Raw genomic sequence first — 24850 nt, 5'->3', positions numbered from 1 at the left:
CAGTTACCTTGTGATAACAGAACTGTTATTTAGTTTATTATTTTCATTAACAATTCTTCAATTATCTGTTGGATCCTCGTAATCTACTTCCATGAATTTATTCTATTGCTACTGCGTGTATCTGCTGTTTTGAAGTAGAATTTTGTCGCAACTGCAAAATAGAAATTACTAACCACAGTCAACTCATTGGTGTCAGGTGAAACTGCAATGACTTGCAATACGTGTACTAGATTGTTTTTCTGAAAATGTTACATTTGTCCCAATTTACTTATTGGAATTTTCTATTATCTACCTAATGGAAGATCTGACTTAAACGATCAAAAACCATTATCCATTCCGATCCTAAAACAAAAAAACGCGTAGGTTAACTACTTATTACCTTTCATGGTTGTATAATTAGGATTCTTAGCAAAATTTTCAACTGGTATGAAGTTCATGCTGATCATTAACAAATAGGTATTTGAGTTGACAAGCAATGATTTTGTCAAAACAAATATCATGAGTAAAATTTTCAAGCAAGCAACAAACATAATCGCAAGAGACAATTATGCCTCAAACTTTTCTCTCAAATGTTATTTGACAAGGACTATTGAATTATCTGTCAAAATTTGATTATTTTTCCTAAGGCGTGCAAAATACCTAAGTTGACGGAGTAAACCAGTTATTGGACCCTTTTCTTTACTACTTTGTTTACTTCTTCTGTAAAACACGCGTTGCCAAAATCCATCTTGCTATTGAATTTAATTATCATTTTTATAGTCCATGCTTCATTGTTGGTAAAGCAGGATATTAAAGGATTAATTTTATAATACAAAATTCAAATTTTTTTGCATATGATTACAGTTTGCGTTTCATTTAGATGTAGACACCTAAATAACTTTTGTATTTTCAAAGCAATCAGTAATAAAATTTTAGCTGGTTATGTTAGAGCTGCGTTCGGTTTATGCTCTGAGCGCTCCAGAGCTTGGTTGCCATGGTATTCATTATTGCCCAATTAATTGTAATCATGACAACCAAGCTCCGAGACCATCAGAGCAGCCAAACCGAACGCAGCTTAGGACGTGAAGATGCATCTTTATTAGAATACAAAATTATCGTTTAAAGGAAAGCGTAAAGCCAAACTGCAATCAGATAAAAGTTAGATTTCATGGTAAAGTATGGGTAACAGTAGCGATTAATATAGAGAAAAAAGATATTAAGAAAAAGGAAAAAAAGGAAAAAAGGAAAAATCCTGCATGCAAAACTTTTCTGAAAAAATAAATCGAATTTTTTAAATTTTTTTAAATTTTTACGAATTGCCATACAATAAAACTACTCAACGTTTTGTGAAGCGCAAAATTTGATTAAAGAGAAATGTAGCAATACCTAATTAAGAAAGTTTTCATATCGTAACTTCTCGATTAAGTCATCCAAATCGAATAATTTCGACCTTTTAGGAAAACAGCAACACTGCTCACTCAGTTCACTGCTCTACTGACAATGACATTTCATGCTTCAGTTGTTTAACTTCACGCCACTCTTATAACTTTGTTAAAAAAGTGTTGAGAAAATGTAAAAAATTAAAAATTTGTGAATTGTTTCAGCGAAATTTCTTATGTGGATATTTTTTTTCATCCTTTTGCAACAACTTTTGTTAATACTTTTTGCTTGTACTTAATCCTACTACAACTTATCTGAAAACTTTAAAATTCCGCAGTTTGGCTAGGCTTTTGACTTTAAAATTTTTTTAATTTACTTAATTTATAAGGAATGAATTGAAAATTGTCCATTATTAAAATTTATAAGATTAAGATTTTTTCTTATCACGAAGAAAATGAAAAAAAAAACTGCATGTTTTATAACGATGATCACCCGCATAATAAGCCAACGAACGACATAATGTATAAACATGTGTAATAAAATAAGAATTATAACTTACTTCTGCATTTGGACTAGAAATTCGATGTTAAAGCATGAGTTGCGACGACACCGCTACATCGTCGTCTGATTCTAAAAGAATAACCAAAGTAACACGTATGCCCAATAAACATAAGCACATTCAGAAATAGAACTTGATTAACTCATTAAATACCCACACAATGTTCACAAACCGATAAAAACAAGAAAAAGTTGAAGGTTTTGAAATTTCAACAATATTATGATATTGCTCAAATTAACTGGCATACCACTCACTTCCCCAATCAAATATTAAAATAAACAATACTTAACATTTAGTGACAACATTAATCACAAATAAAACTTTATCACAAAGATTTTTTTTAGAGAAATACTAGATACAATAATTACTTACAGACACTAGTCAATAAAACAATAAAATGGAGTGCAATATGGAAACCTAATAGGTTTGCAAATCAAATCACATGCCCTCAAAAATACATTATAGTAGTTAAATGAAATTTGTGTTAAAACTTTGTAACAGTTTCCTTCCTACAAAACTTCCTTGTATTTTAAGCTTACCTACTGTTATGGCATGAAGAAGACGGTATATTATTGTAGTCGAACTACACCAAATTTTGAACTGGTGCTTGCCAATAAAAAAACCTTATTTACTTACCAGTAACTTCAACATGGTTCTTGAATCTCTCAATTTGGTCTATTCATGTGTTTAAAATCAAGTATAGTTTGCAACTCAAAACTATTTACCGTCCACTGGGAGAAATTCCATTAGAAAAAATATCTCAATCGCTTTTTCTAAAATCATTTCACCTGGCAATCCTCTATCAACACTTATACTCTAAGTTTCCTCCTCCTGTTATTAAGCCTAAACTGGCTGAAACGTTTTATTCTGCTCATTAAAATCATCCAGCCAACTTGTACAACGCGTTGTTGCTTTCTTTTATTGTGTTTAAGGTATGAGTTTTGAGCTAGATTGTATTATTCGCTTTGCTATTTTATCTTTTATTTTCCATTAAACTTTGTTTCCTGGGTGCTAATTTTCGTCTACTAAATTCTTTTAAGGGCTGCTCTGTCCCCGCTCTTCGGAATAAGTTCTTTAAATTCATCTTCATGCATTACCTGCACAGCACAATATCAATCTAAAATTATAAACTAAAAGTCAATTGTTTTCATGTGATTGTTCAATTACATTTCCGATTTGAATTTTACTTATTATCTCCTCTGGAAACTCCCTAGTCCTGAGAAACTGCTCTAAATCTAAGTCTGAAGCTCGTCCATCATATAATAAAAAAGTAACGTATTTTTTACTCATAAAGGTGGTACAGTTAAGATGGCAAAAAATAGGGTCATTATCGGGATATGAAAATAAACTTTAAGTCAAGAAATTCTTTTGAGGTTTTGCTTTTCAATTCCTGGTAAAAATTTTCTATAGATCCATCCATCCCCAAGCGAAAGCGGTGTCATTTAGCACGGCTGAGGAATGAGTGCTTCCGTAGCATTTGTACTGAAGACATCGTGACATGCCCTTACCAAGTTGGAGAATAAACTACAGAAGAATTTCGAACTAATTACTGAACGGTTTACAAATTGTCTGATAATCTAACGGATGGCCGTCGCGGATGGGGTCAGTCCCGCAATGGGTCGTCGCCGGGTCATAAATCGTCGAGTATGATCGATGCCGGTATGGTAATGTGCGCCGGATGGCTTGAAGCCTGAAAATGGTTGCCGGGTGGTACGTCGCCGGGACCTAACATCGCCGCGATGGTGCACTGTCCCCAAGATGGCCCACCTATAAAACCTAAGGGTGCACAAAAAAAACGAATCCAACCCTTACCTTGACCCAAGATGTTCTAACTAACTAAGCAATCAGTTAAATACCTAACTAGATAAGTACAAATCCAACTACACTGTGTTTCTTATATTATACGCGACGCAAATTTATAAATATATATACACTACAACGCAAAACTCAAAAAAAACGCAATGCACTACAACAGTAAACAACGACCAATTAATAATTAATCGCATGTTCCAAAAATGACGAAACAGGAAACTCTACCCTTTTTCAGTTTATACCTCAATTTTTCGTGAGCGATGAGACGCAAGCGCCAACGCCCTAGCGCTTTCGCAAGAACGCCAACAATAGGCGCGCTTTAAAATCTATTTTATTCTTACACAGTAGCTTTACAGTAACAATTATATTATGTTTTAAGCGAGTAAAATACAAAACTCACATCATAGTTATGATACTTAAAAAAAAACAATCTGTCATATTAATTATCATATCACAGTATAGTACATAATATACAAGCAGTCCGATCTTAAGCGACTGGCAGGCATGCGAGTGTTTTTAAAAACCTAGGCGTTTAATAAAGGGGGCTTACTGACCGCCATTTAAGTCTAAAATTTAGCGTAAAGTGCAACTACTCAATAATACAAGTATTGCAATGAGCGTCTTTTTAAAAGTTACTACTAAACTGAGAGTAAAAACCTTAAATTTAACTTTATTTAGGGGATTAACTGGACTATGACTCGTATTACAGAAAATGCTTAAAGCTACAATTAATTACGTTATTTTGGTATTACCAACTAATAAAATTAATTACAGAGTGAAAAAATAGTTTATATCTGTTCCGAAACTAAACGTTTCGATACCTTACACAAATCGAGAAATGTAAAATAAATTACATTACATTTCAATACTTTTAAAGGCGCTCTGAATCGCGATTACTTTTTCATTAAAACTTTATTAGCCGAAATAGTTAATTGGTAAGTAATCGATATTTTTTTAAGAGCTGGACCTAGCTCTTGTTTCCAACCCATTACTAACATTCAAAAGATATGGCGGAAATTGACAAAGGAAGTTTGTGGGTTCAAGCTAACGAAACAAGCGATGTATTATACCTTCCATTTAAGTATCGCATACAACAAACATTTGTATTATTCACCAAATCTCATTGGTTGTGTCTTTGCCTTTCTTTTACATAGATATTCAGAACCTAGTTTCTAAGTGAATCTGTATATTTATTGCACCAATATTACTTGCATGTCAATGGGTTTTTAGGAACGCCGTTTTACGAATGTATTCCAACATTTTACGAATGTATCATTTTTAAATTAACATCACTTCTTATTCTCTACTATTTTTGTTTGTTCTTTTTATCTAACACATTAAATATGATTGTTTAAAAAAATGTTACTTCAATAAAAAATGTGCATGAATTATATTGTTATATGGGTGGAATGCATTTGACTTTATTCTCAAACAAATAATTAATAACAAAAATTAAATTGAATTGGAGACATACTTCCATTAAAAAACGATTTGTTCAACAAACATAAAGATTCATCCATGTTTAATGTGGAATTAAAATTGATCAAACAACATTTTAATTCAACAAACACATTTTAATTCAACAATCATATTAATTTCAATTATTTAAGGTTGTTACAAATATTTTCAACGAACCATTTAATTCATCAAGCATATAAATTCGTTTCTATTTAACAGTAGAAAAAACTGTATTTAAAGTGATTGTTTAAATTAAAATGTTAAACTGAAATTTAAATGTGACTTGAATTAAAATGTTACATGAATAAAAAATGTTACATGAATTTAAAATGTTTGTGATAATTTTAAATCGTAATCTAGATTGTGCGGGAGTTTCAGAACTTCCGTTAGTCCATTTGGCCCGTGTACACAGCGCCAATTAAAATTATCAACAAACATTTTAATTCAGCAACATTTTATTAAGTAAACATTTTAAAAACAATCACAATTTAATAAATAACATAAAAACGAACAATTGTAAAAAGAAGAGACATTACAATTGACTGTTATTTAAAAAATGATACTTTGTGAAATGTCGGAATAAAATAATAACAACGGCGTCCATAGGGCTTTGACAAAACATTGTAGCTGTTAAAAGTAGAGGCAATATTTTTTACTTGCTACCTATTCTTGTTATTGCCAGCGCAAAGCAGGCAAAAGTTTGTATTGGGATAACATTTGTAAATTACTACACCAGATATACCAGGGTTTCAGTCAAAGTCGAACATAGGGATAGATAGTTAAACGTTTTTGCTGGTTTTTGCTTGCCAATCTATTTTACAGAAAAATAAATAGTATCAATAGAAGAGAAAAATATTCGCATTTCAATGACTGTAGTACAGAAATTTTATATTTTGAAATTATTGTGTAAGTTTCAAATACTCATTAAGACTGATTTTGCTTTGTCATTGTTTGTTTGATTGGGGTTATTGAAAAAATTTAGCATTGTTCAGAACCACCCTAATCCCCCTCCCCACTTTAAACCATCGAAAAACGAATTTTTTGGATTAATTTGTTTTCTGCGACATACTGTTGCTTGAAGATCTGAAACATTAACCTAAATAAATGTGAGTTTTAAAACTTCCACATTTTACTCAAGATGGCTGCAGTTTTATTTTTTTTTTTAAAAAAAAAGGTGTATGTATTATTTTAAAAACCACTGTCATTGATTTTCAGAAGCTTTTTGAAAGGGGCGCCATTTCCAAACATGCGAAAAACGCCGATTTTTTATTTTTCTGCGTTTTTTACTTTTGTTGAGAGCACCTGGTATTAAATGTTGAAATTCAATCCGTAAATGCCCATTTGTCAATGAATACTTCTGAATTTTGTCACCTCAAAAAAATGCGGAAAACTCAAATTATCGCTAACTGCGATTTTGTTATTTTATTGTGGTTTCGGTTTAGCGCAAGAATCGCCGACAAAAATATTGAACATTTCATTGACATAGTATTTTCTGTATAGACCACAAACTTTATAATGTTTGGCAATTTTTTGAGAGTACGTTCATCTCAAACAATTGTGAACGACTAATTTATTGATATTTTCGCGATTGTTGAAAACAACCTGCATGAACTAATGTAAATTTTCTATGAATACGATATTCAGGAGTGTTTTATTTGTGGAGGAAAAATAATGTACTTTTATCAACAATCTGAGAAATGCCATTTATCCAAATACCATGCTCGATACCCTGCTCTTTCGAGGGTTAAAGTTAAAGCTCATACAACCACATTTATCAGTCGTGCAGGCGTATAGTGTTGCTTTTTTAAGGTCGAATTTTTATAAAATTAGATAAAATGCTTTATTGATTGAATATTTAAAATGAACATCTAACCTTATTAATTCTCCAAAAATAAAACACGTTACCTTCCTGAAAATTTATACAAAAATTCAGGGTTCGTTTTACAAAATCCGAAAATATCAATGATATAAACAACAATAAATTGACTAAAGATTGGCAAAATGTTATCGATCATTAGTTTTTTCGCGCTTTTTTGAGGTGACACGCCTCTCAAAAAAAAGTGACAAAATTGACCATTTAAAGATTGAATTCACAATACTTCTAGTAACAGGCGCTTCGCATAAAAAAAACGCAGCAATATGACTAAAAAAATCAACCATTTGTTTAAAAAAATTTGGAATTTTAAAATTGTATTTGCGTGACCACAAACTTTTGTTTTCCACTGCGATTGAAAAAGTTTGGTAAACAAAATTTCAAATTTTATTTAGTTTTAATTTTCGATTACTTTTTCATTTAAAAACATTTTTAACAATCCCAGACTTTAATGTCAGTTATGGCGTATTGAAACAATTTAATGAAAGAATCTTGAGAGAAAAGAAAGAATCGTTATTATGTTGTGGAATTAAGCGGCCTACACAACACGACCAAATATACACGCATGATGTGCACTCTTTGCTTCATCTTATCAAAATACAGCATTAACGAAACATTTACGATCAATTCTTGTGTCTCTGCGTACCTACTCTTCTTCATTCCCAGTTACAACTGGGAATTATAATGTGTCGAAGATTTTTTATAATTCCCAGTTGTAAGTGTAAACTGGGAATTATCTAATTTACAGTTACAACTGGAATTAGTGCTAATCCCAGTTACAACTGGAAGTATGCTAATCCCAGTTACACTGGGAATTAGTACTAATTTACAGTCTACAACTGAGAATTAGTATAATTTACATTACAACTGGGAATTATAAAGAAATCTTTGTAATGCCTGTTCCAAAGCTTCGTATATACCTATGTACGTCACGTCGACTACTATCTAAAGGTGTTTTTTTTAACAATGCAGATTTACCAATATTCACACAATTGACGCGCCTGTAAACCCTTGATGTGACAAAAAATTTACAACTTTTGCGCATTCATAAAGGGTTTAAGTAAGTTTGTACCTGCATACCTCGCCGTCAGTTTACTTCGAAATGAAGGGTTACAATCTTGCTACTTTATATACAAATTTTAGTATTTTTATTGTAACTTTTTACTTTAAACAGAACGATCAATCCAAAAAGTAAAGGATTTCAAATTGAAATAATTTGCTTATTATTTCCGACCCTAAGAGGGACAGATTTGCACATTGGGGTTTAAAAAAGGTAAAGAGTTTGACCATCCCAGATGCGGTGTCTGTCCGTTAGCACAATAGTTCGATAACGAATGAACCGATTACGATGAAATGTTGTAGTTGGATTCTTTATCAAATTTGTAGATCGAAGTTCATAAATTAATTGGTAATGTATCCCAAAAAATAAGTAAGGCCCTTTTGACATCTGCGTGAGTTTTGAACCGAATTGCATAAAATTCAATATTCGTATATAGCTTAAGGGCTTAAGCTATATAACACGCAATTCCAAAAATTGAGCCTAATCTATCAACATTCACAGTGCCCTTTTCGCAGCGACGTGTAAATAAATATAGAAAACGAGCTCCTGGGTAAGGACAGCATGTGCAAAACCAAATTTTGAACTTGGTGTTAGTTTTGCTTTTATTTAAAGTGTATATGTATGAAATTTCATTTAATTGCTTCCATAAATAAGAAAATTGGCACCACACATCATGCACAAAACCAAATTTTGAAACTGGCGTTAAATTTGCTTTTATTCCAAGTTGCTATGTATCAAATTTCTTTTAAATGCTTCCATAAATAAGTAAGTTTTCAATCGGGTTTGTAAATGGTCGAGATGCGAAAAGAGCACTGTGAATGTTGATCGATTAAGCTCAACTTTTGGAATTGCGTTTTATATGGCTAAAGCTATACACATATTGAATTTCATACAATTCGGTTCATAACTCACAGAGATGTCAAAAGTGCCTACTTTATTTTTTGGTCTACATTACCAATTCACGAACTCCGATCTACAAAATTGATAAAGAATCCATCTACAGAATTTCATCGTAAACGGTCAATTCGCTATCGTTATCAAGATATCGTGCTAACGAACAGACGGACAGACACCGCAAAATTATAAACTCGCTAGGATTTATAATTGCGCTAGGTTAACTTGAGCGCTAGGTCTACAGAACAGAAAACATCAAATGTTTACCCGAAAAGACAAAATGGTGGTACCCCCTCCCCCCACACTATTGGAGGGTGATGGCAGCTCTAAAATTTGTGGCGCTAGCTGGCGCTAGGTCAGCAAAACACAAAACGTCAAAATTTTACCCGAAAAAACAAAATGGTGGTGCTAGGAAAAAATGCCCCCCGCACTATTGGGGGGTGGCGCTAGCTCTAAAATTTGTGGCGCTAGCTGGCGCTCTGACGAACACAGCGCTTGCTTTTGGAAATGATCGGACGCAATGGTGGTGCTAGCGTTAACATAGCACCCCCCGAAAGTCAAAGGCTTTTTTGTAAAATCTATAATGGCGCTAGCTGAACTCAAAGTGGCGCTAGCTGGCGCTAGGTCAGCCGAACACAAAACATCAAAATTTTACATGAAAAGACAAAATGGTGGTGCTAGGAAAAATTGCTCCCCTCACTATTGGGGGGTGGCGCTAGCTCTAAAATTTGTGGCGCTAGCTGGCGCTAGGTCTGACGAACACAGCGCTTGCTTTTGGAAATGATCGGACGCAATGGTGGTGCTAGCGTTAACATAGCACCCCCCGAAAATCAAGGGCTTTTCTGCAAAATCTATAATGGCGCTAGCTGAACTCAAAGTGGCGCTAGCTGGCGCTAGCCATAGAGATTCTAGCGCAATCTGTCTTTAGTCAAAAATTTGAAATGGTGGTGCTAAGTTAACGGAGCCCACAACTGGAGCTAAGGTAAGCTAGTTGAAAGTACTCAAAATTTGAACAGAGATAACAGCGCTTATTCTTAAAGTAAAAAATAAGTTGTTGGTGAATAATAATGTAAGTGATTAATAGATTTTTAGTGAAATTTCATTAAAATATCTCTTGCTGAAACGGTACGAAATATTGATTTGCAGTTCGAAGGACTTCAATCAGACACTGTTGGGTATGTTTCGGAATGAAAAAGAAATTGCATCATTAGGTACTCCAATGGTCAAGGCGCCCATGTTGCCAATTAGAAAAAATTCAAGATGGCGGCCGCTCTGAAAATTGGGGTAATGAAGAAATATCGTTTTCATTCCGAAATGTACATAATAATGTTTCTGAAGTTCTCCGCACAGCAAATCAATATCTCGAACTGTTTTGGCAGGAGAGCCTTGTTCCATTAGTTTATAGTAACCCTGTACAACATTGCCATTGAGGGTAACACACCTGAACGGAATTACATTAAAAAATAAATTAAAGACTCCTTTAAGAGAAAGCCTTGTACAGTGTGCTACAATTTAAAATTTGGGATTTTCCTCAATTCTGATTTCTGTAAATGCACAATTTTTAGCATGTTTCTCAAAGACTATTTTTGATATAAAACATTTTTGTTTCAGCTTAGTTAATTAAAAACTTACCATTGGGTTTGGTGTGAAGGACAACGGAAACCATCGGACTTAAGGCAGACGACGTTCACTGTGACAGGATACACAACAGCCAAAGCGTCGAGTTGGCAGATCTGAAAACAATAACACTGTCATTTTTCTTTAAAAAAAAATTGTGAACTTTTTAATAAACGAGCATGATTTCTGTTTACTTTGGGATCATCCCCCTACTTGCGTGCTTGGGGTCATTTCACATTTTTTCTGTCAATTCGTCAGTGACAATAAATCGGAAACATAAAGCCCGAAACCGAGAAAAGGTCGATCAACAAGAGAAATTGTATAGGCACGGTACCCTCAGTCCCTTGATCCTCCCATAAACCACCACTTAAATGTTTAAAATGGCAACTTTCCTATGTGATTGGTCGTTTTGAACCTCATTAATTCTTTCAAAGGAGCCGTTTTATAGGGAACTATAATGATTACTGCTTAAGAATGGGAAAACATAGAATGCTTTAACAAAGAAATTAAACCAAACAGCACGGCTGAGATTTTGAGATTCATGTCCTCGTTTTTTTCAACCATAGAAAATTTCATTATATAAATATTGATGTAAAAGACAGTGGTGCACTCACTTTATTTGCTTAAACCGGATTCATATGTGTTCAACAGAGACGGGGGAAGACTGGAATCAGGACCACGGACTGGTAAATCCTCGTCAGTAGATAACACGACAGGACCAGCGCTACATCAGGAGAGAAAGGACAATCGATGAGTTTAGCAGTTAGCAGTTTATTTCTCGATGTGTTCGTTTCTTAACTACTTATCGCTCATAAGTCATAATTCAGTACAAATTAAGAGTTTCGATGCAGTAATTAAGGAACATCCTAACTCACCTTACCATTAAGCAGATCTTTGCATAATAACAAATGAGATATGACAATCCGTGAAGCTACTCACCTGGGCAACGAAAGGGACTGCAATGCTCCCTCTTAGTCTTTTTTTCGAAGTTACAATCCGTTTACTTAATAAAACCGGCAAAGCTATGAATTCATATTTGCAGTCTTTTGCATAAAGTCAACCGATAGTCGCCGCGAAAGAAGCTGTTTAAAGAACCATTGCAGTCAATTTTAGGTTACCAAGACGATAAGATTAGCAGAAAGTCACAGCTCACTTACAATTACAGTGCAAAGGTCATGCAAGAAAATTGTTGATCTTCTTTAGAGTCACTATATACACTATTCACTCCCCCCCTGCTAAATACAAAAAAAATGCCGTCACCCATGCACCAAAACGAAAAATCCTACCTTTATAAGGCTGCCCTTCTGGAATCTGAAACAAAGAATAGATTTACGTTAAACGAGTGGCCAACACTGCCCAATTATTATGTTTACTTAAATAACTATTATAGTTCTTTTTACTAAAAACAAACTTTCAGTCCAATTTTCATCTGATGTAAGTAGGTAGTTATAATTCTTTTTGTAACCCATTTCACTACTTATACTTAAGATCATTAACCTACTGACTTATAAGTCAAAAACGAACACTTACCCCTTAGCCTTATCAATTCGGTCTCTCCTGGGAAGAAGCATCATCCACGGACAACCGCACTAGTTCACTTTCGCAGGGCAAACTGGCACCAAGGAGCACACGCGATTACACCAATAACTGAAAAGAGAAATATTTTCAAATAAACTACTTTTTGAACGAGAGCTTATTATTAGAACAAGGCATCTCCAGAACCGGAGTCCTCATTATGAACCAAGTTCTGCCAAATTATATAAATAACGATCGATTTATGTGAAGATATAAGAAATGTAAAATAATGGTAGATGTCCTTTTTATTTTTCAGTTGAAGACAAGCACCAACTATCTCTGCATATAATACCATGTCATATCAATTACCTCACACCTCAGTATCGCTATTGAAGGATTGGTATGTGTAGATTTGGCACTAATTGTATGGTGTTACAGTTCAGGTGGATGTATTTTTTGCAGACCTCAGTCAAACATTCGATCGTCTTCAGCATCCCATTTTAATAAACAAGCTCAGCAATTTGGGTGTCATCATATTTGGCCAATAGAAAACAACGCGTGGCTGTAAATGGGTACACCTCTTTTGCATACGTAGCACCAAGCGGTTTTCCAAGGGATCCAGTTTGGGACCACTATTGTTCTTCATTTTCGTTAATGATACTACATCTATTTTTAAATGCAAGTCACTCATATATGCCGGTGATTTAAAAATATTTACTGATGTAAACAGTACAGTAAATTACGTACAGATCGCGTTAAAGTTTTATTTCCACTATTATTAAGGGTTGGAGTTACTGTCAATCAAAATGTTTGGTATAGCTCATTGTCAAATTTACCCAACAAAGTAACGTACATCTGTATACACTGAAGACCACAAGAGATAACAGTCGATTTTAGAAATAAATCGCCATTTATGGTTACTGTAAATTACATACCTCATATATTGTACTATATAATTATATCTCCCTAAATTAGGCTTGTTTAACAAAAACAACTAATATTTAGAAAAATAAATTAAGCTCATATCCAAATACATTCTGCAGGATTTATTTAAGGGATTGCATGCGTACCTACATTTGGAATCAAGCTATATTTTATATTATTGCATTTGCCTCAGGCTAGAAAGCTATTTCACAAAGGGAGATTCGCATATAAATTTTTATTCAATTATACAATTTAGTATAGTTTATGTCCAAACTTCCTAAATTCAATTTGTGAGTTCTCTGAGGAAAACACCTAAGTAAACTACTTGCAAGGACGATAATGCGATGTGATTAAAATCGGTAATCGCGCTAAAACAATTTCAGTTCACTACAAATTTAAGAACAAATAGATTTAAAGTATCGGATTACGTGAAGGAAAAATGTTACCATTATTGTTACCAACCCTATTTAACACGCTAGTGTTAACGATGAGCGCTTGTATAGCAGTGGAGCTGTGCCCACATACAGGGTGTTACACGACCGTTCGAAAAAAAAAAAATCGGGTTGTAGAGGGCATCAAAACAAGCACTTTTTCCAAATAAACCGAGGGTCCAACGTGTTTCGTTTGGGAGCCACCCCCCAAAGAGTGTTGAAATCTGCATTTCTTCTTTAATTTTTTTCTCAGCAACCATAAGAGTTACAAAGTCGGGTGGCATGTCTTTGAATAGGTTTTTGGGTATGCTCTTTCCGATTTTGCAATTTTTTTTTCAAAATTCCTACCCCTAAAGGGCGCACCCCTAAACTAGGGTGCAAAAAAAAATTCTGATTTCGACGAAATTTGGTATCTGGGGTTTTTTAACATGAAAATCACGAATCTGAAATTAGTTTTTGAAAATTCGAAAAAAAAAGTTCCACTGCAATTCTTGGCGGGACAACGAAAATAGAGATAATTCCACGAAATTTGTTGTGTACATACTAAACGAGTTAAGGAACAAAACTGTCGAACAGTTTTTTAAAATAACTTTTCAAACAAAAGTTATACTCATTTGAATGTTGGTCCTTCGGGTCGCGAAGTGTCCCAAGCCTACTAGTAAGCCAGGAGCGTGTTCTTTTGGAAGTTATTTTTCAACCTAAGATTATGAAAATTTTTGATCATAGTGAAAAAGTATCATACGGAAAGTGATTTGACTTTTTCCCCTACCTTATTTAGATAATAAATAATCGATCAGCGCTTTAAGATACCTTGGTAGGTGTTTTAATCGATACATCGAATTTTTTAATCATTTAATGACCGAATTAATTCCAAATAACAAAATATCGACTCAAACCGTTAATCTTTTGTTTTTGCGACATTGTCAACCAACACATGCGAAATTATGGCTTACTAGTAGGCTTGGGACACTTCGCGACCCGAAGGACCAACATTCAAATGAGTATAACTTTTGTTTGAAAAGTTATTTTAAAAAACTGTTCGACAGTTTTGTTCCTTAACTCGTTTAGTATGTACACAACAAATTTCGTGGAATTATCTCTATTTTCGTTGTCCCGCCAAGAATTGCAGTGGAACTTTTTTTTTCGAATTTTCAAAAACTAATTTCAGATTCGTGATTTTCATGTTAAAAAACCCCCAGATACCAAATTTCGTCGAAATCAGAATTTTTTTTTGCACCCTAGTTTAGGGGTGCGCCCTTTAGGGGTAGGAATTTTGAAAAAAAAATTGCAAAATCGGAAAGAGCATACCCAAAAACCTATTCAAAGACATGCCACCCGACTTTGTAACTCTTATGGTTGCTGAGAAAAAAATTAAAGAAGAAATGCAGATTTCAACACTCTTTGGGGGGTGGCTCCCAAACGAAACACGTTGGACCCTCGGTTTATTTGGAAAAAGTGCTTGTTTTGATGCCCTCTACAACCCGATTTTTTTTTTCGAACGGTCGTGTAACACCCTGTATAAATTACAAAGCGCATCTGTGCCAAAAGTGTTTACAACCTAAAAAAATAAAAAAGTATCCTCCGCTGAAATTTCAGGAGAATTGGGTCACAAATAAACAATGTAAGTCGCGAGGGAAACAGCTATAGTTTGTATAAACCAATTCCTTTCGACGAGACCTGATTAGAATACCATGAAGGGGCAATGTCTGAAACAAATTGTTTGTCGGATTGAAAGTTATGCAAGTTTTACTTTCAGAAACAGCATGTTAGGAAATAATTTATGAAGGAGCCCCCCCTTAAGGTAACAAAAGTTGAAGGCCGTCTGACACAGCTTCAGGATATAGGTTACCTATAACAGAAAATTTCAAGACCCTAGGACAATTCCCCAAAAAGTAGTTTAAAATCGTAGAAGTGGGTCCGGACGGACGGACGGGTGCACAAAGTGGTTATAATAGCACATTATTTTGTTTTTTGTAAAGATGCGCTAAGGACTCGTACGTACAAGTTAAAATTCCAAAAACAGTAGCACACAAGTAAAAAAGCTATATCTGCGCAATAGTAGTCCATTTCTCAACATATGAATTCATTTTCCATTTGTAAGATGAAATTTCTGTTAAAATTTCGTAAAAATCGGACCACAAATAGGAAAGTTACCGTTACACATGTGCAATCCATCTTTGACGTGCTACTTTAATTTCATTTTATAACAAGCAACCTACCCTCAAATTTCAGAATTAATAGACGTAGATTGAAAATCAATCACAATATTTACAACAGTTCGTAACTAAACACCCATAAGTAGGATTTGTTCGCTCCTGTTAAGTGTAGTACCTACTTAGCGAAATCTGAAAAGAAAGGTTACCGGAGTTCCAGATCGATTTTATCCCGGTTTTGACAGATGCGCAATCCCCTTATGAGAGGAGTCGGCTAATTTGCATTCGGTATAGCCATTACGATCTAGTTGGTGCTTTTAAATATAGTGGACTAGATTATTACGGGCTGAGTAGAAAAAATCGGTAATGTTCCATAGACCTGTATTTAAGAACTTACTAACTATCTACTGTATTTTTGGGAGTAAAAACTAATTCCAGAAAAGGACGTGTACGGTAATCCATAAATTAAGGTTCCCATTTATACGTTTACCTACGTAATGAAATTATCAGTTAAAATTTTATTGGCGTTATTGAAAAATTTCACTATCATTATAGAATGCAAAATACGAGATAAAATGATTCTCAAGACAGCGTTAATTAGATAGAAACAGGTGTTCCATTTATTGCACCGATAACAAACATGTGGTCGTGTAAAGACGCTCGTACTGGTACAAGAAACGTACAGTTTTGATTGCAAAATGAAAATTTTCGTTTCGTAAATCTTTTATTGGCATTGTCTAGAAAAATGAATATTGATGCAACAACTCAAACTGAAAATTAGAAAATGTATGGACATCTAAATAATGGAAACGTCTTAAAGATTCGCATACCTGACAAAATTAGATTGGTTTTATGGCGACCGTTTATGATTTCATGAATAGTTTTTGTATCAACTTATTAATTGTTAACCAAAAATCTTACCCTTACCTTTGGGGGTGGTAATGGAGAAGGGAAACTATCGGAGCAAAAACGCACGACGCGCACTGCAACATATTTCATAAGGCACTAACTTGCGCAGAATCGGTAGACTTATCGCACAAGCCGCTCAGATACAGGTACAAATACGTTCAAATAATTTATAAATGACCAAATGTTATTCGAATTGGGAAACCCGGTAGGGATAAGGATATATAAGTATTTAAAATATAACTTTTCTTTTTCCCATGACGCGACGTTTCACTTAGGAAAAGAACAACTAATTCTAAAAATATAAAGCGTTTACCTACTCATTTTCTTGGCCATGTTTAAGGGTTGATAATATACAGGGATGACTTGCGTAGACATAATATACTATCTGTACTAACTGTATTTTTGGGGGAGAAAAACCGCATGCCACTGGTATATCCCCCAAAATCCCTGATGTATATAGCACCTCTACGAAATGAGTTAAAATTTGATTGGCGTTATTGAAAAATTTGGATCACTATCGTAATAGAATGCAAAAGACGAGAGAGAATGATTCACAGGACAGCGTTAATTACATACAATAAGGTGTTCCATTTATTGTACCGATAACAAACATGTGGTCGTATAAGACGCTCGTACTGGTACAAGAAACGTAAACTTTTGACTGCAAAATGAAAATTTTCCCAAATCTTTCATTGGCGTTGTCTAGAAAAATGAATATTAATGCTAACGACTCAAACTGAAAATTAAAAAATGTGTAGACACCTAAATAATGGAAACGTTTCGCGTACGTAGGTACCCGAAATAATAAGTTAGATTGCATTTATGGCGACCGTTTGTGATTTCGTGAAAAGTTTTTGTATCAACTTAGGTAATTGTTAACGAAAAATCTTACCCTTAACTTTGGGGATGGCGATGGGCAAAAAAACTATTGGAGCAAAAACGTACGACGCACACCGCCACATATTTCATAAGGCACTAACTTGCGCAGAATCGGTCGACTTATCGCATAAGTCGCTCAGTTGCAGGTACAAATACGTTCAAATAATTTATAAATGGCCAAATGTTATTCGAATTGGGAAGCCCGGTACAGATACGGATATATAAGTATTTACTATTTAAAATAGAACCTTTCCTTTTCGCATGACGTTTCACTTTGGAGAAGGACAACTATAAAATAAATAAAGCGTTTTCCTACACATTTTCTTGGCGATGTTTAAGGGTTATTATATGCAGGGATGACTTAATATCAATTACGATATTGAGTGTAAGTCTTTTTCACTAAATTCACTAAATTGTTCGTTTCGACTAAGAATGGCGAAAATGATTTTCAAATAAAAGGGAATTGGCGACCGTGATTGGGTGAAATGTTTTCCAGATTTTGTCGTACTCCGAGCTGGTACGAAATATCCCCTGCAGTCGACGTAAATTAAGTTTTTTGAAGGAAAAAATGTATAAAGCGTTCGGTACGGACTCCCTAAAGACAAGTAAATGTATATTAAAACGTGACGTCGCACTAGTGTTTTCAATTTTTCTCAAAAACTGTTACCCTAACGAACGAGAGACATGGATAGAACATAAATTACTCCATATAAAATTCTACATCATTTATATCCCATACGTTTTTCTCTATATCGTACCCTAACCTCACATCTCACAAATATGGATATAATACTATAAAGTTATGCAAAAACGAATAAAGTAATAAACTCAGTGGGTAATACTAATAAGTATCTTGAAATACTTCAGCTGAAATGTCAAGAAACAGGGTAAGTAAAAAAGCTGGAACTTAGCATAATTATTAGTCGCTTTTTTCACATGTGGGCATTCATTGTTCATTTCTAAGATGCAAGTTTTGTTAAAATTTCGTAAAAATCAGGCTACAAATACGAAAGTTATCGTTGCACCTTCGTGCAATCCATTTTTGACGTGCTATTTTAGCTGCATTTTATGAGAAGAATCCTACCCTAAATTTCAGGAGTGGTTCACAAATTACGAATGTGGGTATGGGCATGCGCAATAATTGTTTTATTTATTTTTTCATTTGAACTTAATTCATTATTTCAGAAAAATCGGTCCACAAAAAAGAACGTTAGCACTGAGGATGCTCAACCCGTGTCATTTCAATTTGATTCTATAAGAAGCATTTTAGCGTATATAATTTATAAGTACAATAAACAGTGGTAGTGTACATGAAAAAAAAGATTTTTTATGATAACTTTAGTCATAAACGCAGAAACAAATTTCCTTCCTTGGTGCAAGCCACGACACCATAACGAACCAAATAGCGAAAAAAGAAGAACAATAGCTCTTAAGATAAAGATCATAGCCATAGTGACGGACAGAGGGACGGACGGACAGAGGGACGGACGGACAGACAATGTGGGCACAATAGCGCGGTTTTTTTTTGGAAATGCGCTGAAAATGAAAACGGAATTTTTTGGTAACCAATTTATCCAATTCGTGGCAACCTTGTATTTACTTAGTCTAGTATTAAATTAAAAACTTACACTTATTGGTGGCGTTGGACTAGGGAAACCATTGATCGCAGCTAAGCGCAGCACGTTTTATCTTGCGCAGGATCGGCTGGTTTAGCGCATAGTTCCGCCAAGTGCAAGTAAATTACAATGCGTTTAGAAGATTGTCCGACGTCCGTCCTACTGTGCGTTAGCTATGAAAAATGGTCAAGATTAGAAATGGCGTACAATTACATTTTCACAATTTACTATTTAGTGTAATAAGAGTTAATATTAATAATATCAACTTAAGTAATTGTTAACGAAAAATCTTACCCTTAACTTTGGGGCTGGCAATGGACAGGAGAAACTATCGGAGCAAAAACGCACGACGCGCACTTCAACATATTTTATAAGGCACTAACTTGCGCCGAATCGGTTGGCATATCGCATAAGCCGCTCAGATACAGGTACAAATACGTTCAAATAATTTATAAATGACCAAATGTTATTGGAATTGGGAAGCCCGGTTGAGATAGGGATATATAAGTATTTAAAATATAACCTTTCTTTTCCCATTACGTTTCACTTAGGAAAAGGACAACTAATTCCAAAAATATAAAGCGTTTACCTACTCATTTTCTTGGCGATGTTTAAGGGTTGATAATATGCAGGGATGACCTGCGTAGACATAATATCAATTACGATATTGAGTGTAAATCGTTTTCACTGACGAAAATTATCCCTAATACAAAGGGGATTGGGGAACTATCATTGCGACCGTGATTTGGTGAAACCTTTTCCAAATTTTGTCGTACTCCGAGCTGGCAACAAGCTGAAATTGATACGAAATATCCCCTGTAGTCGACGTAAATTAGGTTTTTTGTGAGACAAAATGGATAAAGAGTTAAAAATTTGGGTAGGAGCTCCTTAAAAACAAGTAAATGTATATCAAAAGAGTTCTCACCTCTCAGAAGGATGCTTCATCCTCTTTTGCTCCAAAAACCACCCCTTAATGTGATGTCGCACTAGTGTTTTCAATTTTTCTCAAAAAATATTTGTGAGGTTAAGGTACGATATAAAGAAAAAAACGTGTAGGTCATAAATGATGTAGAATTTTATAAGGAGCAATTAAGGTTCTGACCATTTTCTTCGTCAGTATAATAACAATTTTCCAGAAAAATTGGAAACACTACTATGCTGCTAGGTCGCATCAGAGGGTGGTTTTCGAAGCAAAAGGAGGCCAAGCACCCTTCTGAGAGTTGGAACCTCTTTTGATATACGGGGTCGCTGAGAAGTCTGGAAACGGTCGATTATATCAGGGACAAATATTATGTTATATACAAAAGTTTTGGTATTCTTCAATGTCCATTAGGCAGTAATAATTCTAATTATACAGGGTTGCTGATCAAAAGCGCGGCACATCAAAATTGCATTTTTTTAAATGGACCACTCTGTAGATTATTCTCTCAATTTTAAGCGAAATTTGTAATAAGCATAATGTACCTAAATTCAATCGTTTCCGGGTTATCGAAATAAACGCTATTATTTTAAAATTCATTAATTGAACAAAAACAATAATTATATTGATTCCAAACAATCTAAAAGCTATATCTCGATGGATCATGATGAACATGAAGATTCGGATGCTGGTAAACAGGAGGTGTAAGAGTCGCAGTGCAGTTGAGCAAACCCAAGCATAATCTGCGACAGTGAACGTCTTCAAACCTTGATGAACGAAACTGCATTTAACAGCAACCTATGTAATGAACGTGATCTAGTTGTGGACTAAATCTGTTAAAATTTCAGAAAAATTGGTCCAAAAAAGTTGAATTTTCGCATGCGCAATTTATTTTTTATATATGCGCTCAATTTTGTTTTATAAGTACCACCTTCTGTTAAAATTTTCAAAAAATCCGTCTACAAATACAAAAGTTGACTTTGCGCAGTGGTACACAAGTAAAAAATCTAGATCGGCGCATACGTAGTTCATTTTATGACATGTCAATTCATGTTACACTTGTAAGATGCAATTTCTGTTAATATTTCATAAAAATCTGGCCACAAATAAGAAAGTGATCGTTGCTTATGTGTAATACATTTTTGACGTGCTACTTAAATTTCATGTTATAAGAAGGATCCTACCTATAAATTTCAGAAGCAGTGGTTCACGAATAACGAATGTGGCATGCGCAATAATTGTTTTACAAGTCATTTCAATTTGATTTAATAAGAAGCATTTTAGCGTATAGAATGAAAAGGTGTAAAATTATGGTAGGTACATGGCGAAAAAAAAGATTTTTTACAATAACTTAAGTCATAAACGCAGAAAAGCTTCATTCCTTGGTGCAAGCCTCGACACCATAACGAACCAAATAGGAAAAAAGTATAACAATAGCTCTTAAGATAAAGTTCTAGTAGCGATACAGCCATAGTGACTGTCAGACGGACGGAAAAAGTGGGCACAATAGCGTGTTTTTATTTTATTTTGTGGAAATGCGAAAATATGAAACTGGGTTTATGGTAATCAGTTTATCCAATTCGTGGCAACCTTTGTATTTACTTAGTTAAGTATTAAATTAAAAACTTACCCTTTAGCTTTGGCGGCGTTGGACAAGGGAACCAATGAGCGCAGTTAAGCGCGGCACATTTTAGCTTAAAGTAACTTGCGCAGAATCGGCTGGTTTACCGCATAGTGCAGCCAAATGCAGGTAAATTAGAATGCGTTTAGAAGATTCTCAGACGTCCATCAGATTATGCGTTTACCTATGAAAAATGATTAAGATTAAAAAAGGGCACATTGTACATTTACACAATATAATGAAATCATTTAAGGGTTAATATGTGAAAAGTGAAAATCAATCACACTATTTACAACAGTTCTTATCTAAACACCCCCAAGTAGGATTTATCGTCCCTTTAGCGAAATCTAACAAGATAGAGTATCGGAGTGCCAGATCGACTTTATCACGGAGTTAACTGTCCCTATCAGGGGAGTTTTGTGCACTTGGTATGGCAATGTCCATTACGATCTAGCTGCTGCTTTTACGTAAACTACATTATTACGGGCTCTGTAGAAAAAATCGGGAATATTCCGTAGACGTGTATTTTATCAACTTGACTACTACTGTATTTTTGGGGAGAAAAACCACTTGACACTGGTATATCCCCCAAATCTACGATTGGCGTTATTGAAAAATTTGGATTCACTATCGCAATAGAATGCAAAAGAGGATAGACAATGATTCACAGGACAGAGGTAATTATATACAAACAGGTGTTCCATTTATTGTACCGATAACAAACATGTGGTTGTGTAAGACGCTCGAACTGGTACAAGAAACGTACAGTTTTGATTGCAAAATAGTATATTAAGAAACAAGTTTCATAAGTGGCGCGTTTAACGCACGAGTTCAAGTTTAGAAAACGAGCCGCTCGCGGCGAGTTTTCTAATGAACGAGTGCGATGGGGCGTCTTATGAAACAAGTTTCTTATACTATTTTTTCTATTGAGAAGACATTTTCGAGAAATTTTTATCAAAATGATGTTATAGTAACTTTTTGTAACTAGGGAATTTTGATATAGAAGTTGTATTAGTGCAAGTTGTATTAAGTTGGCAGTACGACGTCCCAAATATTTCACTTATTTAAATACAGTCTCATCAATTTTGTTTTAATTAATAAACTTCAGAAATTAGTACATTAACTGTGGAACAATTCATAAAGGCAAAATACAGTCCTTCGTCCTTTTATATAAGTTATGTGAAATTCAGTCGTGTCACTGTCGATTAACGACAAAGCTAACAGCTAACAGATTTCGCCCATATGACACTGCTTCTACTTATATCGGTGACTGACATCAAATGAAAAACAAAGGTTTCTTTTCGCGATTTGCCATTAACGGTCACTAACGGATCGGTCCTTAGTGGGTTGTTGTTACGTGATAGGTGTCACTCATTAGGACGGGTTCGGCTTCGGATTGTCACTTCCTCTTAGGAGCATAACGATACTACACAAATCAGGCTCACGATATTAATAACGCAGAACAAGTGCTAAATAAATAAGCTGCTTCTTTAAAATATTGTTTAATGTGTTTCGAAGGTATCCTCGTTGTCATCCTTTCCCCATTCGAAATCTCCTTTATAACCTGTAGGTCTTTTTTGGAAGATAGGTACACTATTCGTACTAGTAATCATTGGTCACAGATTACACGTAGATGTTGAACGTGCTACAAAAAGAGGCATTAATCATTAATGTAAAAATTTACCTCAAAGCCCCACATTGTTAATATCTCGGTTCTTACGCTACATACCTAATATTTAATTCCCTTTTGAGTTTTGGGAGAAAGTATTTAAGTGGTTTTTTCATATTGATGAATATGATACGAAATATCCCCTGTAGTCGACGTAAGTTAGGTTTTCTGTGAGAAAAAATGTATAATGAGTTGAAATTTTGTTTCCTCCTCCTACAGCAGATAAATACTTCGGAGCAGAGCCAATCAATCCATGGTCAAAGCGAATGCGAGGTCCACCATTTGAACGAGGTGAAACCAAGAAAATTTCAACTGATAGAATCCTGAATGTCTGAAGCAGGGTCTGAAGGGAACCATGTCCGAGGCAGAATTATCACTTGCTGTTGGAAAACTTGTGCAAAGACTTCCAGCGTAATGATTAACGCGAGGATTAACGGGGTCAACTCACGGAACTTCAGAGTCAGACGGGGACTTCATCAGGGACACCCGTTATCAACCGACTAATTTAATTTATTATTGAAGCAAATGGTAAGAAGATGGGAGTTCCGCAGAAACGGAAGTCTATACCACCATAAACACCAAATAGTTGCTTTCGCTGACGATGTATCTTTAGTAGCTAGAAACAAGCGCCAACTAATAGAAATGATACGAAAATTGAAAATGTTGCAAAATGAGTATGGTCTAAGAATTAACATGGAGAAGACAAAGTATATGGAAGTGCAAGAGGGAAAGAGAGCAGAAGAGCGTAGAAATTCAATATTTAGATTGAAGGATGATAATGTAAAGGTAATATCCCTGTTAAAACGTCTGTTATATTTTATCCTATCCTTACGCCCGCCTGGAAAGCGATATAGACCATTAGAAACCACGGCGTAAAAATGGCGCATACTTCATTGACTCTAATCATCCAGATAAAGTCCTCAGAAATGTTGAAAGTGTTAACCCAAATCAAACGTTCTCGTTACAAGGGTTCAAAATACTCTGGACGCAAGTAACCAGGGTGCAAGTGTCCCGGGACGACAAAACCACAAGGTGGGTATCATTTTTTGGTATGTCCAGATTCTGCGCAAGTAACTAAGAACACATTGATATGGTAGGGTCGTTAACAACTACATTGATCCGAATATGAGATATGCGTTATTCAATAAAGAATTTGTTTATTCCTATATTTTCTAAATTTTAAATTTTTATATTTTGGGTGTGCTCTTATTGCATATTTGTATGAATAGATCATAGAACCTTGTATTGATATTTCACGGCTACTGCATTTCGTTTAGCAATATACTGCGAACTTTTTCAATATACATTCTATTGGTTCTATTTCTCCTGTGTCTATTTCCAGAATAAACAATAAAATCCCGATAATCTTCGGGACATCGAATTAGACACCCACGTTTATGACACCGAATCTGGTATCATCCGCATACAAAGCGCTTAGCGGTATTGAAGTTTGTTTGTTTAAGATTCCATCCTAAATCCCCTATAAGGGCTATGAAAAGTAACACGGGACTCACGATAATGGTTTGGTTAGGGTGTGTTGATGTTTGCGCTTAGCTGATTAATTATTTATGGCGAAGTTTAT

At 34.7% G+C, this 24850-nt stretch overlaps 1 long non-coding RNA gene across 3 annotated transcripts in view; it reads right to left on the bottom strand.

Annotated features, from left to right (window-relative positions):
* Positions 1 to 10645: 10645 nt before the first annotated feature.
* The window catches only part of LOC116168414, a 58498-nt gene continuing 44293 nt past the window's right edge, over positions 10646 to 24850 (bottom strand). For 2 of the 3 annotated variants that reach the window (XR_004144764.1, XR_004144765.1), the window contains exons 3-7: positions 21609 to 21783; positions 19072 to 19232; positions 12163 to 12279; positions 11247 to 11943; positions 10646 to 10748 (exon numbers count right to left, since the gene is read on the bottom strand). This is a non-coding gene — a long non-coding RNA (uncharacterized LOC116168414). The remainder of the gene's footprint in view (positions 10749 to 11246; positions 11944 to 12162; positions 12280 to 19071; positions 19233 to 21608; positions 21784 to 24850) is intronic. The other variant, XR_004144766.1, reaches the window with a different exon arrangement.

The sequence above is a fragment of the Photinus pyralis genome, unplaced genomic scaffold, assembly GCF_008802855.1.
Source record: "Photinus pyralis isolate 1611_PpyrPB1 unplaced genomic scaffold, Ppyr1.3 Ppyr1.4_LG4, whole genome shotgun sequence".
Taxonomy (NCBI): domain Eukaryota; kingdom Metazoa; phylum Arthropoda; class Insecta; order Coleoptera; family Lampyridae; genus Photinus; species Photinus pyralis.
Note: the sequence above shows the minus strand (reverse complement) of the source record. Positions and strands in the feature narration are given on the sequence as shown.